The following is a 6,589-nucleotide window of genomic DNA, read 5'->3' as shown; positions in this document are numbered from 1 at the left end:
GGAGAAATCCGGCTGCATGTTAACCCCACCTACCGTTCGTTTGTAAGCAGCTGGGCCTGAACTAGAACTGAGCTCCGCTTCACGGGTGGGGCCCCGCCACTCCCTGGGGGGGTGCTAGGGTGACCAGATGTCCCGATTTTATAGCGACAGTCCTGATTTTTGGGTCTTTTTCTTATATAGGCACCTATTACCCTCCACCCCCATCCTGATTTTTCACACTTGCTGTCTGGTCACCCTCGGGTGTGTACATGTGTGGGTCCCAGCTGCTCTCTGCCCCCCTCGTTGAAGCAGGTGTGCAGGGTTACTGCCCTGGGAACCGCAGGGCAGCAGTGGACATGGGGCTGGCTGGAGGCAGGGCCGGGGCTGACTGGAGGTAGGGTCTGGCTGCAGACAGGGCAAGGGGTGCGGGGCTGGTTGGAGACGGGGGTGTGGGGTGGGCTGGCTGGCTTCAGGCAGGGCCGTAGGGGGGTGCTACAGGGGTTGGCAGGGCTGGAGACAGAGGAGTGCGGGACTGGCTGGCTTCAGGCAGGGGGGTGCGGCAGGGGTTGGCTGGAGACAGGGCAGGGGGTGCAGGGTGGGTGGGAGAAGGGCTGGTGCGGAGCTGGAGGCAGGGGCTGGCTGCGGGCAGGGCTGGCTGGAGATGGGCTGGCTGTGGGCAGGGGGTGCGGGGCTGGCTGGAGACAGGCTGGTGTGGAGCTGGAGGCAGGGGCTGGCTGCGGGCGGGGCTGGCTGGAGACGGGCTGGTGCAGGCAGGGCAGGGGGTGCAGCAGGGGCTGGCTGGAGACAGGGCAGGGAGTGCGGGGCTGGTGCGGGAAGGGCAGGGGGTGTGGCAGGGGCTGGCTGGAGACGGGCTGGTGCAGGCAGGGCAGGGGGTGCAGCAGGGGCTGGCTGGAGACGGGCTGGTGCAGGCAGGGTAGGGGGTGCAGCAGGGGCTGGCTGGAGATGGGCTGGTGCAGGCAGGGCAGGGGGTGCAGCAGGGGCTGGCTGGAGACAGGGCAGGGGGTGCAGCAGGGGCTGGCTGGAGACAGAGGCTGGTGCGGGAAGGGCAGGGCAGGGGGTGCAGCAGGGGCTGGCTGGAGACAGGGCAGGGGGTGCGGGGCTGGTGCAGGCAGGGCAGGGGGTGCACCAGGGGCTGGCTGGAGACAGAGGCCTCTTCAGTTTGGAAAAGAGAAGACTAAGGGGGGACATGATAGAGGTATATAAAATCATGAGTGATGTTGAGAAAGTAAATAAGGAAAAGTTATTTACTTATTCCCATAATACAAGAACTAGGGGTCACCAAATGAAGTTAATAGGCAGCAGGTTTAAAACAAATAAAAGGAAGTTCTTCTTCACGCAGCGCACAGTCAACTTGTGGAACTCCTTACCTGAGGAGGTTGTGAAGGCTAGGACTATAACAATGTTTAAAAGGGGACTGGATAAATTCATGGTGGCTAAGTCCATAAATGGCTATTAGCCAGGATGGGTAAGAATGGTGTCCCTAGCCTCTGTTCGTCAGAGGATGGAGATGGATGGCAGGAGAGAGATCACTTGATCATTGCCTGTTAGGTTCACTCCCTCAGGGGCACCTGGCATTGGCCACTGTCGGTAGACAGATACTGGGCTAGATGGACCTTTGGTCTGACCCGGTACGGCCTTTCTTATGTTCTTATGAGGCTGGTGCGGGAAGGGCAGGGCAGGGGGTGCAGCAGGGGCTGGCTGGAGACAGGGCAGGGGGTGCGGGGCTGGTGTGGGAAGGGCAGGGGGTGCAGCAGGGGCTGGCTGCGGGCAGGGGGTGCGGGTACAGGGGGTACAGCCCACCCTGTACGGTAAGTGCCCCCTCCTCCCCCCTCCCCCACTGGAGTAGCAGCAGCAGGGCACGGGGCTCCCCTGCTTCTACTCCCCCGGCCCTGTAAATAGCCGCGGGAGCCCTGGGGAAGCAGTGCGGCTCCTGCTGCTATTTAAAGGGCCGGGGCAGTAGAAGCAACGGGAGCCCTGGACTGTTTAAATAGCCCCCAGAGCCCCGCAGCCCTACCCCAGGGCTCCAGCAGGGGGGCTCTGGTGGCAATTTAAAGGGCCTGGGGCTCCAGCCCCTGCTGGGAGCCCCAGGCCCTGTAAATTGCCCCCTGGAGAAGCCGGGCCAGCCCGGTACCGCGCACTGGGCCTTGGGCGCGGGGCCCTCTTAGGGGCAGGGCCCGGTTCAGGGGAATTGGCCTAAAGCCGGCCCTGCCTGGGCTCGTTGGGTCACCCACTGGGGGCTTGTGCTGTGTGGCTGGGGCCTTTCTGGGAGCTGAGCACCAGGGCTCGGCGCAGGGTGACTGCGTGAAACTCTCTGGCCCCTGCTAGGCCGCAGGTCAGACTGGGTGATGGCTGGGTCCCATCTAGTCCTGAATTCACGCAGCAGAGCGCTGGCTGGGCACTCTGAGGGGGGTGTAGGATCCGGGCCTTAGGCCATAAACTCCTCAGCGCAGAGACTGGCTCGTTCTGTCCTTGGGCTGGATGCAGGACACGGGGGCCAAGCCCTGACTGGACCCACTGAGGGCTCCTATAACGTCACTGCCACCCGTGTGATTACTGTAGCACCACCGCATACACCAACATTAATAGCCCTCCCCCGCTGCCTGGGACACAGCAGATATTGGAGTGGAACCTGCCTGTTCCCATCCTGGTCTGGGCGGAGCGCTGAGCATACCCGTCCCTGGGAACTAACGCAGCTCACAAGTAGGACAATGCATCACAACGTGTGGTGTTCACACAGGGCCCAGGGTGTCAAGGGAGGACACAGAGGCGTTTAAGACAGCCCTGTAGAGATAGCGGCTGTGCCAGGCAGGACCACGAGCCGTGTCTGCTCTGAGGGCGGGGTCCCAACACCGCACCACCTTGGATACAGGCTGCAGATTTCTGTTCCCCACCAGCTGAGGAGACCAGCGGCTGTTCATGCAAGGCTGGAATGCTTTCGCAGCTGAGAGAGAAAACAAAGGAAATTAGCTGTTGCCACCAGCTAATCAAACAACATGCACAAACCTCTTAGCACACCAAAAATCCAATCCTGTTCTTAAAAGAGATCAATTTTATTAAAAACAAAAAGAAAGAAAATACATTTGGAACTTAGGGTTTTACTAGATTTGAAAGGAGCAATTCCAATAAGTAAGGACCCAAACTAGCTTTCTTGGGGGTTCAGCTCATAGACTCATAGACTTTAAGGTCAGAAGGGACCATTATGATCATTATGGATTTGGGGACGTGGTGTGGCCCTGTGATAAATGAAGGTGTGTGTGTGTGGGTGGGGGTAGCTCCTGTTTATGGATACCCAGCCAGCCAGTTAGCTGTAAAATCCCTCTTGGTGGCTGTTTTCTGCTTGCTTTACCTGAAGAGGGTTAAAGAGGGTCCCTGCATAGGTACCAAAAAAAAAGGGGGGGGGGCTGAACAAAAGAGCCAATGGGCAGGCTTAAACCTTTTAAAGTTGGGGAAAACTTTCCCCCTTGTTGTCTGTTGTTCTCTCGGGGCTGCAGGGACACGGAGCAGCTCTGCTATAAGCAGGAATGGTGTGTAAGGCTTGAACCAGGTATGACAAATTATCTTCCAGACCTACAAGGAATCACTGAGACAGGGAATGTTTAGATAGACGCAATCAGGTTTCTTTCTTTATTTTGGCTTGTGGACTCCTCTGTGCTAACCCCAGGTGCTTTTGTTCGCTTGTAACCTTTCAGCTGAGTCTTGCCCACATGCTCAGGGTTTAGCCAATCACCATATTTGGGGTCGGGAAGGAATTTTCCTCCAGGGCAGATTGGCAGAGGCCCTGGGGTTTTTTCACCTTCCTCTGCAGCGTGGGGCACGGGTCACTTGCTGGGGGATTTTCTGCACCTTGAAGTCTTTAAACCATGATTTGAGGACTTCAATAGCTCAGACATAGGTCAGGGGTTTGTTACAGGAGTGGGTGGGATTCTGTGGCCTGCGTTGTGTTGGGTTACAATCACAGGAACCCAACTGAAGGCACACGTGATCACTACACGCTCTTCACCAACAACAGTCAGGAGACAATTCCATACCTGACGTGAATCGTTATCGTTCCTGGTCGAGAAGCCCAGCCACTCGACCCCCTAGTCCTACAATGGACGTGATTGTCAAAGGCCTTTGCCAGACAGGGGCACCACTGGATTCTCCGAGGCGAGGAAATGCAGCAGCAGATGAACTCTATGATTGTGAATTGCCAGCCCACCCCACCTCAGCTGTAGAACTGATGAATGAAATTGTTTTTAATTGTTCACTTTATTAATGTAACTTCATAAGGAAAGTTTTATGAATGAAACAACATTCATTCATAAAACCGGTTACCCCAATAACTGGCTAATTGACAATGCAGATGCTTGTTAAGAGCCACAGCTTTTCAGTCAGTTGCCTTTGTAAGTTTCACTATCAGTCCAATTCCTGCTTAAATCACTGAGACTTGCACTGTTTCAGTATTGTAACTTCTGTTCACCATTCACTACACTTGCCTACATTGTAACTTCTGTTCACTGTTTGCCGAATTGTAATTCAAACTCCATTTTAAAACACTCACTGCATTTTGTAAGCTTGCTCCAACCTTCACTTTTGCAAACCCTGCTGTAATCTCATTAGTTTAGGTTAGATGTGTGACTGAGGTATGGATGGGTGATGGAATCAACCTCCAGCCCCAGCCTGTCCTGATGAAATAAAGTTCAAACCCCACCGGCTGAAGATGCAGACAAGAGCCCTAACAAAGTGAGAAGAGTCCACCCTAAACAGAAAAGGTGCAATAGAAGGAAGATCAAAGCCAGGTCCGAGGCTGAAAGTCAGGCCTGCAATTGACGGGTGATCAATCACCAAATCCAGAGGCAGCCTGACACAGCAAGACCTATAGACTCTGGATTCAAACTGAAGCCTACAAAAAGAATGGGTGAGATGGGAGACTTTGGAGGGTAATGTTCTGCTGCCAACATGGGAGCGCAGACCCAGCTCGTCCTTGTGCCCGGCTTTCCTGGCCAGTTAGCCGCCACAAGCTGCAAACCCAAGCTGCAAAATCAAGCCACGGACTCAAGCTATGTCCAGGACTGGTAACTATACAACAGCTGCAGACCATCTGATGGGTGTGCGTGTGTGTAGATGTGTGTATAGGTATTAGGTATTAGTTATTGGTCATAAATCAAATTGTGTTATCATAATAAATGGGGCATCTTTGCCTTATCCCCCAAAACGATCCTGTGTAGTTTTGTCTGCATAACACAGCCCATTGCATTTGCTCCTGGAACATTACCCTGGACTTGAGCTCCGCTTATGCAGTATCAAAGCCAGGAAGTGGGGGGAGCATGAGGACCCGTAATGACCGATAGCATGAAGCCAACAGGCCCTGGGCAGTTATTTCCCCAAAGGAAAACATTGCAAAGAGAAGGGCAAATGTGCAGCCAGTAGTGACTAAACATGGAGATGCTATTGCTAAACACGAGCTTGAGCATGAAGGGACGGCAGTGACTGCTGCAATCACAGGAGGAAGTTTTCCTCCACAGAAGGCTTTTTAAGGTATTGCCTTGTCTTGAGAAGGTCAAACACCAGCCTGACACAAGGCGGATGCAATCCGTGAATTGTCCATGCCACTGACATAACTTCTTTATGATCTTTTCTCGGATTGGCAGGCAGGGCTGGCTTTAGCAAGTGCGGGGCCCGATTCGTACTCACCTGGCGGCGCGCCGGGTCTTCGGCGGCACTCAAGGACCCGCTCCCGAAATGCCGCCAAAGACCCCCAGAGCGACTGAAGGGCCAGCCGCTGAAGACCCCCCAGAGCGCCACTGGGTGTGTAAAAATTAAAAAGGTGCCGGCGCAGGGCCTGATTCCGGGGAATTGGGCGAATTGGCCTACAGCCAGCCCTGTAGGCAGGACACCATCGAGACTTCAATCCTAACTTTGCTTCCATTGCAGGTCCACTGTATAAACGTCTGAAAAAAGGGATTGCTTGAGCCAGGGCAGACCGGCCTGCGCGTGCATTTGTAAAATTGAAGCAGGCAGCAATGCAAGCACCTGTGCTGATCGCTCCAGCTCCCAGCAACCCGTCTCACTTAGAGGCTTCTCTGAGTGCAACAGTAGCTTCTAGAGAGGCATGGAAAATGTAGGCCAGTAACCTATGCTCTAGGGCAGAGGTGGGCAAACTACAGCCCACTGGACCGTTCTGCCGCCCCTTGAGCTCCCAGCCGGGGAGGCTCGCCCCCCACCTCTCCCCTGCAACCTCATCTCACTGCGCAGCGCCGCTACGAGACCCGCCGGCCTGCCCCGGTGCTCTAGACTGCGCTGTGGTGTGGCTGGCTCCGGCCGGGCGGTGCAGCTGCCAGTCTTGGTGCTCTGAGTGGCATGGTAAGGGGGAGGGGAGAGGGAGGGTTGGATTAGGGGCAGGGGGTTCCGGGGGGCAGTCAGGGGACAGGGAGTGGTTGGATGGGGGTGGGGTCTAGGGGGCAGTTAGGGGCAGGGGTTCCCGGGAGGGGGCAGTCAGGGGACAAGGAGCAGGGGTCATTGGATGGGTTGGGAGTTCTGAGGGGGGCAGTCAGGGGTGGGAAATGGGAGAGGGTGGATAGGGGCGGGGGCCAGGCTGTCTGGGGAGGCA

The sequence above is a fragment of the Mauremys mutica genome, chromosome 2 (genome assembly GCF_020497125.1).
Source record: "Mauremys mutica isolate MM-2020 ecotype Southern chromosome 2, ASM2049712v1, whole genome shotgun sequence".
Classification (NCBI taxonomy): Eukaryota; Metazoa; Chordata; order Testudines; family Geoemydidae; genus Mauremys; species Mauremys mutica.
This window is presented reverse-complemented; position numbering follows the sequence as displayed.